Genomic DNA, 13,821 nt, shown 5'->3' on the forward strand with positions numbered 1-13,821 from the left:
AAAAAATACAAAAAAAAACTAGCCGGGTGAGGTGGCGGGCATCTGTAGTCCCAGCTACTTGGGAGGCTGAGGCAGCAGAATGGCATAAACCCGGGAGGCGGAGCTTGCAGTGAGCTGAGATCCGGCCACTGCACCCCAGCCTGGGCGACAGAGCGAGACTCCGTCTCAAAAAAAAAAAAAAAAAAAAGTAAAAAAGAAAAGAAATTAGCAGAAATACTGAACCAGACTTCGGGCTTATGCAGGCAGAGAACCCAGAGGCTTTGAAACATTTTTGCCTAGATCTCCAAGGGAGAGAGGAAGGCCACAGCTAGTATCTGGATTACATTAATGTGAAAAGCAATATGACAAATATATAATACATAGAAACTAGGATTTTTAAAATATTCATCAATTTTTAAGCCCCATTAACATTGTAATTATTGTAGGAAAAAAAATCTCAGTTTTTTTTGCTTACTGTTGGTCCCTCTATCCAGTGCTTCCTTTCCCTCTTTATCCTTGCAAAATTCATTGTGAATAACCTGATGTATTTAAAACAGTAATTGTGGCCGTTTTGGGTTGAGATAAACATTTTTAATCTACAGAGTAAAGCAGATTGCCCTCCATAATGTGGGTGGACCTCATTTCATCAGTTGAAGGCCTGAATAGAACAAAAAGTCTGGCTCCCAAGCAAGAGGGAATTCTCTAGCCAACTGCCTTGAGATGTAATCTGCCTCCTGAGTCCTGAATCTGCTGGCCTACAATGCAGATTTGGATTTGCCAGTCTGTATAGTTATGTGAGCCAAATCCCTTATAATAAATGTCTTTGTATATGCCCACCTGTTGATTCCATGTCTCTAGAGAATGCTGACAGCTACAGATTCTGGTACTAGAAGTGGCTGAAATGAAACAGAATCTTAGGAATGCATTTTCACAATTGGTTCTGAGGTTTCTGGAAGTGGTACTCTAGTCTGATTAGATTAAAAACAGGAATAACTTTCTAGTAGTAAATAAAACACTGATAGTCTATGGCATGATGAAGTAATAGAATTACACAAAATATTACCAAAACTAAAAAGCAGGATCTGGGTGACCATGCGTATGATACTTTATAACATATTTGCCAAAATAACAAGTATAATGAGATTAGTTGCCCCTAATGTTGCTGGACAAAGTGGGAAAAGAAAAGGATGAGCTCAGGGATTCAAATTCCCACTCAAGTATAACGTAAATGACCTGAAACTTTCTATTTCTGCCCTGAAAGAGACCCCTTATCTCCGGTAACTGCAGAGCCAAGATTGTTAAAAATCAACTCCAAATCACATCCTGTAAGTGGCTGAATTAAAATGCAGATTGAATTCTCGACTTTGCAGGTTGTCTACTTCTAAATTGAGGGCATTGATTGGGAACTAATAGGATCCTGAAAGTTGGAATGGGGGCATATGGAAAGACCTTGATGGCACTGGGGACATTGAGTTCCTAAATTCCAATGAGTCATCTTTGCCCGTAAAAGCATTTTCTCCATCCCAGTAGATATATCCTCTCCACCCCCACCTGAGGGAACTAACCTTTCATTGCTTAAGGAATCTATCATGACCTCCCCTGATGCAGTTGTCTCACAAGACAATGCTGATTCTCCTCAGGACACACCCCCATTACCCCGCTTGGCTTCTAGAACTATGGCTAGACTCAAGTCCTAGCAGTCCCAAAAAGTGAGGCACAAAATGTGATCCATGAGGCATACTACACTCCAAAAGAACTACTTGAGTTTTCTAATTTAGTCAGAAATTCAGGGAATATGTATGAGAATGGAAATTAAAGGTGTGGGATAAAGATGGAAGAAACATAAAATTGAATCAGGCTGAATTTATTGATAGGGGCCAATTGAGCAGGATTTCTGCATTTAATGTTGCAACTCAGGGAGTTAGTGCTATAACTAATGGGTTGGTTGACTGAAACATGGACAAAAGGTGGACCACAGTAAGTAAGTGAGAAATGCCAGGCCTACTTGGGTTTAACGTAGAGAAGAGAAAGCTCAGAGCTGGTTTACAGGTGGTTCTGCGTGATGTGCAGGCACCACCTGAAAGTGGACACTGCAGCATTACAGCCCCTGAGACTGACCTTCCCTGAGCAAGAATGGATTCTGTCAGCAGCACCTCTTCCCTGGGTCTCCAGCCTGCTGGCCTACCCCATCAGATTTTGGATTCATCAAGCCCCCACAAGCGTGTGAGCCAATTTCTTCAAATAAAACTTTCTCACATCCTGTTGGTACTGCTTTTCAGGAGAATTCTGATTAATGCATTTTCAAGATGCTTCACCTCTCTAAACTTCAGTTTCTTCATCTGTAAAATGAGGATCATAGACCTCATAGGTTTTCTGTGGAAATTGAGTGATACCATGCCCAGTGCACAGCCCAAACTGGGCTGTGATCCAGAACCATGAAGTGATCGCCATTGTATGGCTATCTGTTGTGCTCCACACTGTTTGCTTTGAAGAAGCCTCACTATTTTATTAGCATGTTTCACTTATTTTGGACAATTTAATAATCTAACAGAGCCTCATTTTGCCACTCCCCAGCTAGTATTAACTTTCCTTCCTTCCTTCTCTCCTTCCTTCCTTCCTTCCTTCTTTCCTTCCTTCCTCTCTTCTTTTTCTCTCTCTCTTTCTGTATTTCCTTCTTTCTTTCTTTTTCTTTCTCTCGTTCGTTCATTCTTTTTTCTTTTTCAGACAAGATGTTTCTCTGTAACCCAGGTGAAAGTGTAGTGGTGCAGTGCAGCCTCCATCTCCCAGACTCAAACAATCCTCCCACCTCAGCCTCCCAAGTAGCTTGGACTACAGGCATGCCACCACACTGCTATGGTGTTAACTTTCTAATATTGACTCTGTCTTCATTTTCCCTCACTTATATTTCCTGCTCATTCCCACTTTGCTAAGTTTACACTCCTAGTCTTCCCACCACCTTTTTTACAGTTCAAATTCTACTCATTCAAATTATCTCTTCCCCTCTTCTCTAGAAAGTCTGTCCCAGCACATGAGCCCAAACTGGCTCTTGCCCACTCTCATCTTCCACATCACTCCTGACTCTTTTCATACATAGTGTTGTGTCTTACATTATTTCCTATTTCATTTATGAACATTCTTTTTCCACTAATATTCCAGGATAAGGTAGGCTTTGCTGTAGTAACAAGTAATGCCTGAAACCTCATTAGCTTAGTTTATGTGATATCAGGCTACTCTTCAGAGCTGTCCTCCGTGTGGTGACTCGGGCATCCTGCTGCTTTCCTCCTGGGATTCTGCCACCTCAACATGGCCACCACAGTCACTACCAAAAGGGAAGACAGGGCAGGAGGGCCGCACTGGGTGTTTTTAAGGGCCAGGCTTCGTGGTGACTTATATTCTGCTGGCCCAAACCCAGTCACATGGCCCTAACCCAATTGCAGGAGAGACTGGGAAAGAGTCTGAGTGCTCAAAAACAGGAAAAGGAAATAGGATTGGTGAGCACATAGCTTTGTCTCTGCCACACTCAGTAGTTGCAAATGAAACTACTAAATACCGGTGTAAGATCCACAGGCTTCTCTACTTACCTTGAGCACCATAAGTAAAATAAGTTATTGCTCTGAAAGAGCCTACCATCAGTAGCAAGGACAAAATATAACCATGAACTATGAACTATTAATAAGCACAGTTTGAACAGTAATAAACAAATCTCCCTCTGTGGTGTATGATTAAAATCCCAAATGAATTGCACAGATAATAATTGCTACAGACACTTAGGAAAAAAGTAGAGCTCTTGTCATCTAATGGGATAAAAAAATGACAAGGAGGAAGTATTATGGAATGACACTGAGTCTTGGAATATTAAGATTTGGTTGGAAATAAGGTATGGAAGGGGACACTGCAGATTCCTTGGAGGCGAGGACGTGTCTTTGTATTTATCTTGTGGTGGGCATCCAGTAGGTTCTCAATAAATATAATACTTTTATTGAATTGAATTATTAGAGCAGTAGTTTCAAAGTGTGATTCAGAGACCCCAAGGGCCTCAGAGACTCTCTCAGAAGGTCTGTGAGGTCGAAACTATTTTCATAATAATATTAGAATGTTATTTACCCTCTTTGTTCCCATTCTTAAGTGTAACAGTGAAATTTTTCAGAGACTCTGTGACATACAATATCAGCAAATTGAATCAGAAGCAGATGTGACAATCCAGTTTTATTCTATCAAACCAGATATTGAAAAGATTTCCAAAAATGTAGAACAATGCCGATATTCTCACTGATCTTTTTGCGAAAATATAGCTATTTTCACAAAAATGTTGCTTATGGTAAGATCTTATGGGTTTCTTATTTTTAAGGGAATAAATTTGTATTTTTAAATTTTCTCAGGTTTGATTTCTAACACAATAAAAGTTAATAGATATAATCCACTTAAACAAAAGCTTCTTGGGATTTTGAGAGTGTAAACAAGTCCTGAGACCAAAAATTTGAGAACCTCTGTCTTAGAATGTAAAACTGGAAGTGGAATCTACCAGTTTCTCCTCCTAGAACCCATCCAAAGCTAATTTTTCGCATTTCCAGGATTTTGTTATATTCAGATCTTGTCTGAAATGTTCCTTGTTACCTAAAACAGTCTGCAGTCATTATCACTAAGTGTAATTCACAGGTACAAATGAACAAGACTGGTGAGCAAACGTACAAAACACTTTTGTGTATATCCAGTTCTATCCTCATTGAACTTTAGAGTATAGCTCAGAAATGTCAGTACAGAAATGTAATACAGATACATAGACACAAAAATGTGCCTTTTTAGGGCCTCAATAAGTGTACATTGATAAATATAGAAAGATTATTTAATTCTGGCTTGGTACAGTGGCTCCTGCCTATAATCCCAGCACTTCAGGAGACTGACGTGAGTGGATCACTTGAGCTCAGGAGTATGAGACCAGGCGAAATCCTATCTCTACAAAAAATGCAAAAATTGGTGGGCATGGTGGCACATGCCTGTAGTCCCAGCTACTCGGAAGGCTGAGGCGGGAGGATAGCTTGAGCCCAGAAGGTCAAGGTTGCAGTGAGCCGAGATTGTGCCACTGCACTCCAGCCTGAGCAACAGAGCAAGACCCTGCCTCAAATTAAAAAAAAAAAAAAAAAGGAAAATTTATTTAATTCAATTCTAAATTTTCTCAATCTATGTTCATGCCTTAAGTCACCCAAAAACATTTTTGTGAGTAATGTATCCAAAAATATGTAAAAAGGAGGTTCTGTGGTCAGATAACTTTGAGAATTCTGGATTAAATCGAGCTAAACATACTACATTTCTGCAACCATCTTAGAGCCTTTTTGATTGCACATTTCTAAATTTCTCTAACCATGACAATCCTTTTTTGCAAACCATACTTGTTATTACATGGATTTAGATGACAAATCCCATGCTCTAAGCCATAACCCCAAGCAACCAAAGCCTGCTAGAACATGATTTGCTTGTAAAGCAGGTACAAGATCCTAGATCCATTACTATGAAAGGTGTCCTAGATCCATTACTATGTTTCATTCCCTAATACAACATTTGAGAAAATTCTGGCAGATTCCTATTTAAGGCCACAGGTTGTATTGTTCCTTAAAGGAAAAGACAGGAAGTTGACAGGAGCCGTATGTTTCAAAGAGCTGAACAGTAATAATTCCCTGGAAGAAGCTGGATGGAAAAGACCTTGTTTAAAGGATAATAAAGTGTAAAGCACTCTGAGAAGTGTTGAAGGTAAGACCTCAACCCTACAAGCTGATAAGCAGGCCCAGACTTTTATTTATAGTGACATGAGTGACATTTATCTGCCTTTCACTAGAACATGTAATCCACTTGTCAAGTTGTGTCTTAAACGGAGACCTGATTTCTGGTCAGAGTTGGCAGGCTTCGAATACAAATGTGACTGCCCTGGCTGAAATTCCTGATTGGAAAAACAAAACAAAAAACTGAGATATAAAATCATGGGATGGGGTAACTATATCAACTCAATTTCAGTTTGCCTCACAGAAGTCTTTGACTGAAGAGGGTCTTGGCTTTGTGATAGAAAGTATGGTCTGTCAGTTAAAGGAGGAGTGGAATGAATTACCAACGGGTTCACAAACCACAATACCTCCCTACTTAGTCCCTAGGTACAATCATAATAGAATTGTAGGTTTCTCTTCCTTACCTCAAAATGTTAACCCAGTCCAGTTTTAGGAACTGAAAATCAATGAATCAAGAACATCTACAAAAACTGCCCAGCTGCTGTAGTTAAGTAACTGTGGGGAGATCCAGGGTACAGGACTCTCTTAAGGAACTTGTGTTCTATGTATGAAATAAGCCATAAGCACATTTGAAATTAACTAGCAGTAAGCAATTTGAATAGCAGTTCAAGAGAAAAGAGGCCATAGCTATTTACACATATATTAAACAAACAGAACTTACTATAACAGTACAAAAGAGGGAAAGATGAGAAGGTTGCTCTGGGTCGGGCCTCAAGCAAGAATTTGCGAAGAAGTGGGATTTGAACAGGCCTTGATGGACGAGTGAAGTAAATAAGACCTTCTCTAAAACGATGTATCATTCTTTAACTCCAGGCCATGGTGGATCTACTCCCCCACCTCTCTCTCTCTCTCTCTGTCTCTCTGTCTCTTTCTCTCTGCCTCCTTCTCTACTTCTTGTCAGTAGGCTTCTTTGGCCGCTTAATCCATTCTGCCACCCATTGCTCCTAAGTACAGGGCCTTGTGCCGTGAATCTGCACCTCAGCTTCGTGCTAAACCATGAACACCTTAGGAAATTCTCTTCTGTTTCCTCCCCTTGGCCTTGTGTAAAGCTATGCCCAAATACAGGTCTCTTTGTTTATAACCGGTCAACTTCATTGTGGTGTAATTTTCACATATTAAAATGCATCCATTTGAAGTGTACAGTTCAATGAGGCTTGACAAAAGTATACACTTGGGCAACCACCACTACAATCATGATATATAACAATTTTGTAACCCCTAAAGGTCTCTTCTGCTTCTTTATGGTAGAAACTCCCTCCCTAGCCCTAGTCTCAGGCAACCATTGATCTGCTTTTTGTCCCTATACATTAGTTTCATTAGAGTTTCATATAAATGAAGTCATACTATTTATAGTCTTATATCTGGCTATATTAAGTGTAATGTTTTTGAGATTCACCCATGTTGTGTGAATCGGTAGTTTTTTGGTTTTGGTTTGTTTTGTTTGTTTGTTTGTTTTTGCTGTGTGGTATCTTGTATAGATGTAACACAATTTGTTTACCCAGTTACCCATTGATGGATATTTGGGCTATTGGATTTCTTGGAATAAAGCTAGTATGAATATTCATGCACAAGTCTTTTTGTGGAAATACATTTTCCTTTCTTTGGAACAAATACCTAGAAATAAAGGTTGCTTAATAGTGTATATTTAACTTTGTAAAAAACTACCAAACTGTTTTCCAAAGTACTTGTGCCATTTTTCCTAAATATCTGCTTGGTGATTATAGGAATGGCCTCCATGAGCATTACTGCCATTGTCAAAAACTCTGGAAGCCGCCGGGCATGGTGGCTCACGCCTGTAATCCCAGCACTTTGGGAGGCCGAGGCGGGCGGATTACGAGGTCAGGAGATGGAGACCATCCTGGCTAACACAGTGAAACCCCATCTCTACTAAAAATACAAACAATTAGCCGGGCATGGTGGCGAGTGCCTGTAGTCCCAGCTACTCGGGAGGCTGAGGCAGGAGAATGGCGTGAACCCGGGAGGCGGAACTTGCAGGGAGCTGAGATCGTGCCCCTGCACTCCAGCCTGGGCAACAGAGCGAGACTCCATTTCAAAAAAAAAACAAAAAACAAAAAAAACCAAAACTGTAGAAGCCTCTCTGGTTATCTGTAGGGTGGAATTCACACTCCCAAGTCTAGCATCCTTGGCTTTCCACTGTCTGCCCTTATTTCACTTTCCAGACTTGGCCTTCCACTGACCTGGTAAATGCTTGCTTCACTTGCTCACTCACCATTGAACCACTTACTTATCCACAACTGACCCATACATTACAGTGCCTCCAGGGCTGCAAGTGGACTTAGCCTGGCCCAGTGCTGCTTTTTGCCTGACTTTCCACGTGGCCAATGACACAGAATGACCAACCAAAAGGTCAGGGTTAAGATCAACAGGATCCTCAACAGGATCTAGGTTAGGCATCAGCATGGATATGTGACTCACTATATTCTTAAGACAAATTTCACAGACATTATCCATCTTGAAATTTTATTTGTCTCTAAGGAGAACCATACCAAACATGTTTCTAGGATTTTAGAAATCCCCCTTTTCTTTTTCTTTTTTTTTTTTTTTTTTCTTTTTTTTTTTTTTTTTTTTTTTTTTGAGACAGAGTCTCGCTCTGTCGCCCAGGCTGGCATACAGTGGTGTGATCTCAGCTCACCACAACCTCCGCCTCCCAGGTTCAAGCGATTCTCCTGCCACCACACCTGGCTATTTTTTTTTTTTTTAAATATTTTTAGTAAAGATAGGGATTCACCATGTTGGCCAGGCTGGTCTTGAACTCCTGATCTCAGGTGATCCACCTGCCTTGGCCTCCCAAAGTGCTAGGATTACAGGTGTGAGCCACCTCGCCCAGCCAGAAATCTTGTTTTTTGAAAGGAAGGGAGTACAGAGGGCATTCTCTCTTCAAAGATTCATTCAACAACCATTTGGTGAGCATCTACTATAAGCAAAACTTCGTGGGAGATACAAACGTGCTGTCTCTGCAGGATGGCTGAGAGTCACTGCCTTTGAAACCAGCAGAGGCTCATAGAGAGCCTGAAGAAACTAAGTGGACTGATGTGATTTTAACTGAAGCACAAACTGGAAAATTGGAATGTATGGTTCATGACAATTACAAAGAGGAAGAAAAAGAAAAATGCAACCCACCCTGTCTCATTATTCATTCATTGCTTAAGCAAACAACTTAAATCATCTATTTCGGTGATACTGAATTTGAATGAAGTCTGTGCCTGTTAGTACATCGTCATGGGCAAGATTTGGTTCCATAATGTCTCCTGGGTTCAGCTGTGGTTTCTTCAAGGTAATGCTAGTGGTGAAGATGAAAACAAGAGAGGAGGGGGGTGAGGGGAGAAGACTTATGCATTTTTAAAATCACCAATGGCCAATTTTGCTTAGTAGACAATGATATCAATTTGAAGGAGAAAATACATTAGGAATTTAGTGTACAACATGTTTAACAACCATTTCTCATTTCTTCTATTTTTTTTTTGAACCTGATTTGCACTGGTCTGTGAATCCCCATACTCTTTTCTGAAATCAGTCTTCCACCTAGTATACTGTATTTCTTTGTCCTAACACATGTTACTTAAATAGAATCAGTCAATAAACCTGAATAATAACTAAAACAGGGAATTGGACACTTGAATTATGCAAAAATGAGTCATTATCTGGCTGTGGTTGACAATGTGGGAGCTGCTTATACCGTAGAATTTAGTCCAGCATAATAGAAGAATGCCTTGAATTAGTGCTCTCAGAAATGTAACAAAGTTGAGGATCAAAAAGCTTTTCTTCCAGTGAATGGCAGGAACATGTTTCTATCTGTTTATCATGGAATCACTTGCTTAAAGAGAACCAGCTTAGAAATCACTACCTTTTCAGAGAGCACTTTAGCGTATGGTTAGAAAAAAAGGGGACATTATGACACCCAAAGATGAGGAATATTTTTATGTGGCTGATCCCACCACAAAAGGTAATTTAAAAGACCTAAAACTCCAAAGAAAATGCATTTTCCTTCTGTCTAGTACAAAAGGAACCCTCAAAGTATGAGCCTGACTTTTAACATCCAATTCAGAGTCAATATTGTTTCTGACATCTCATTCGTTTCTACCTAACTGCACTGCCAGGCTAGGAACACTCCTTTCCTAAAAGATGCTGCACTTGGCAGAGGAGGCAGCCCTGCTGCAGAAGACCGAGAACCTGGAGCTCTTGCTAGTGACCCACGTCACGTGGCCTACCTTCTAAGCCTGCTGCTGTGTGTCCTTGAAAGAGCCTCTCTCATCTGCTTTAGATCCCACTACCCTCACCCAGAAAATGAGTAGCTAAACCAAGTCACCTCTAAGGAGCCTTCCAGCTCTCATGAGTCAGGATGAGATGCTCTCTCCCTCGTCTGAATGCCTGTGACGTTGGTGATCTGCATTTAACACACTGATAACTGTGTTATCAATGGTCTGATTGCCACTTGTTTTCAGCTATGTAGGCTCCGCCTCCCTTCCTGGAGTTACTCCATTCATTTAATTACCTTCGACAAATCCTGACTAAGCAGCTGATGTGCACCAGATGTGGTTGTAGGTGCTGGGTGGACAGCACAAAGTGCCTACTCATCTAGATTTTACGGTCTTCTTGGGGTGGCAGGTTGGGGGAGAGAGAGACAGCAAACAGGTGGGAAAGACGGTATGTCATGCTGTAATGGGTTGTGATAGGTGCTATGAACTAAAATAAAACAGAGCAAAGGGACAGGGAGTAACTATGGGCTGGAGACTCTATTTGGGGATCAGGAAAGGCCTTTTTTCTTTTTTCTTTTCTTTTCTTCTTCTTCCTTTTTTTTTTTTTTTTTTTTGAGACAGGGACTTGCTCTGTCACCCAGACTGGAGTGTAGTGGTGCAATCACGGCTCACAGCAGCCTTGACCTCCTGGGCTCAAGCCATCCTGTAGTCCCAGCTACCGAGTAGGGACAAATCCTACCGAGTAGCTGGGACTACAGGTTTGCACCACCATGCTCGACTACATTTAAAAAATTTTTTTCTAATTTTAAAATGTGATGTAATTTAAATGTAATTCTAAATTTAAAATGTAAATTAAAAAAATTTTTTTGGTAGAGATTAAGTCTTGCTTTGTTGCCCAGGCTGGTCTCGAACTCCTGGGCTCAAGCGATCTTCCTGTCTCGGCCTCCCAAAGTGCTGGGATTTCAGGTATAAGCCACTGTACCTGGCCCATTTTTCTATTTTTATTTATTTACTTATTTATTTGGAGATGGAGTCTCATGCTGTCACCCAGTCTAGAGTGCAGTGGCGCAATCTTAGCTCACTGCAACCTCTGCATCCCAGGGTCAAGTGATTCTCCTGCCTCAGCCTCCCGAGTAGCTGGGACTACAGGTGCCCACTACCCTGCCCAGTGAATTTTTGTATTTTTAGTAGAGATAGGGCTTCAACATATTGGTCAAGCTGGTCTCAAACTCATGACCTCAAGTGATTCACCTGCTTCAGCCTCCCAAACTGCTGGGATTACAGGCATGACCTACCACACCCAGCCCCATTTTTCTATTTTTTAAATTGGAGTGTAACTGACCTACCATATGATGCACAGTTATGTGTTCAGTTGATAAGCTGTGACAGTTGTACAGAACTGAAATTCTATGACACTGTTCCCATCTTTCCCACTATTCCCATCCCATTCGTTGATTTTATTTTATTTTTATTTTTTTTGAGATGGAGTCTTGCTCTGTCACCCAGGCTGGAGTGCAGTGGCACAATCTTGGCTTACTGCAACCGCTGTCTACCGGGTTCAAGCAATTCTCCTGCGTCAGCCTCCTGAGTAGCTGGGATTACAGGCACACACCACCAGGCCTGGCTAACTTTTTTGTATTTTTAGTAGAGGTGGTGTTTCACCATATTGGTCAGGCTGGTCTTGAACTCCTGACCTCTAGTAATCCGCCCGCCTCGACCTCCTTTAGTGCTGGGATTAAGGCCTGAGCCACCATACCTGGCCCCATCCCTTGATTTTAGACTGGACTTGTGACTTGATGTCAATGCACACAATGTAGCAGAAGGGACATGGTATGATTTCTGAGACTAGGTTAGACAAGCAAGAAAGCTTCCACCTGGCACATGCTTGCCTGGGGTTTCCCCTGCCCCCTCCTCCCTCTCCATCGTCCCCCCACCCCCCACCTGCACCACCACCAACCTCATGCTTATCCTCAGAACCCACCCAATTGCACTGTGAGGAAGCCTAGTGGCCCTGGACAGGCCATGTGTAAGTGGGTGTTCTGGCCACAGCTGAGGTCAACCGACAGCTGACACCAACCACCAAATATGGGAGTAAATGAACCTTTGGATAATCGCAGCTCGTAGCCTTCAAGTTTTCTAGCTGAGGCCCCAGACATCACAGAACACCCTGTCCCCGCTGTGCCCTGTCCAAGTTCCTCTACTACAGAAATCCCAAGAGGTAAAAAATAATGGTTTTCTTCAACTAAATTTGGGAGCAATTTGTTATGCAGCAATAGACAACAGAAAAAAAATCCATGTAATTACCACCCAAAATAAAATGTAGAACATTTTCATTACCCCAGAAAGTTCTCTCATGCCCCTTCCAGACAATTTCTCCTCCACCCAGAGACACCACATTCTTCTCCTACTGGCATTAATTAGTTTTGCTTATTCTAGAGAGGAAAGCCCCTTTGAATGAAGTGCTCTTTGATTAGACGCCTGTGGGAAGTAAGGAAGTGATTATGTGTGCCAAGGTCCATGGGATCCAGGCAGAGGAAACAGCCACTGCCAGGGCCTCCAGATAGGAATGTGAATGGCGAGGTTGGGAAACAGTGGAGTCTAACGTGGACTGCATGGAGTAAGCAGGAGAGAGGGGCCAGGAGAAGGGGCAAGGGTCAGATTACGTTGTCTAATTAGCCAGGAGAGGAGAAGCTCTTGATGAGCTCTAAGATTTATGTTTTGTTTTTGTAGGTTTTTGTTTGTTTGTTTGTTTTCTTGAGACAGGGTCTTCCTCTGTCACCCGGGCTACAGTGGAGTCGTGTGATCAGAGTTCACTGCAGTCTCAAACTCCTGGGCTTAAGTGATCCTCCTGCCTCAGTCTCCAGAGTAGCTGGGATTATAGGTGTACACCAACATGCCTGGCTAATTAAAAAAAAAAAAAAATTGAAACGAAGTGTCACTATGTTGCCTAAGCTGGTCTCAAACTCCCAGGCTCAAACGGTCATCCCGCCTTGGCCTCCCCAAGTGCTGGGATTAGATTACAGGCATGAGCCACCACACCCTGTCAGGGATTTATGATTTTAAAAGGAAGTTTCTAGAAGTTATGTGGAGTAATGGTAGAAGCAGAGAGACCTGTGTGGTGGACTAATGATGACCACAAATTCTTTGCCTCTTTCCATTGAAAGCTGGATAATATTTCTCAGTACTTAACTTTGGAAAGATTCTGTGACTGCTTTGATTAAAGGAATGTGCAGAAGTGGTTCCCTGGTCTGTGATTTAAGAAATATGCAGTTTCCCTTTCAGTGCCTGGAATGCTCCCACTTAGAACCTAGCCACCATGCTGTGAGGAAGCCCAAGCAGTTATGTGGAAAGGTGAGACGCAGGTGGAGAAGAATCAAGGCCAGGGGCCTTGATAGCTGAACTTCCACTGGTAGTCATCCCCAAATCCCAGCCATGAAAGTGGGCCATACTCATCCTTCCAGCCATCCTAGTACCCCAAATGACATCACATCAAGCTGTGTAACTACCTGATCAACCCACAGAATCATGGGAAATAATAAATGAAGGGCTGTTGCTTTGAGCCACTAAATTTCAAGTCATTACACAGAAAGAGAAAACTGAAACAACCTGTGAGGAGACTGTTAGTTTGGGTGGGAGATGATGGTGGCTTGGACTAGGTTAGTAGGGGTGGAGGCAGTGAGGAAAAAGATGACAGGATTTGTAACTGTGGAATACGAAGAAAAGAAAAAGGGATGAAACCAACAATTTAGGTCTTGATACTTGGAGGAATGAAGTTGTCATTTACTGAGACAGGAAGAATGGCAGAGGGACAGGCTTGGGGGAGAAATCAGGGATTCAAATTGGGACTTGTT

Source organism: Macaca fascicularis, chromosome 10 (genome assembly GCF_037993035.2).
Source record: "Macaca fascicularis isolate 582-1 chromosome 10, T2T-MFA8v1.1".
NCBI lineage: Eukaryota > Metazoa > Chordata > Mammalia > Primates > Cercopithecidae > Macaca > Macaca fascicularis.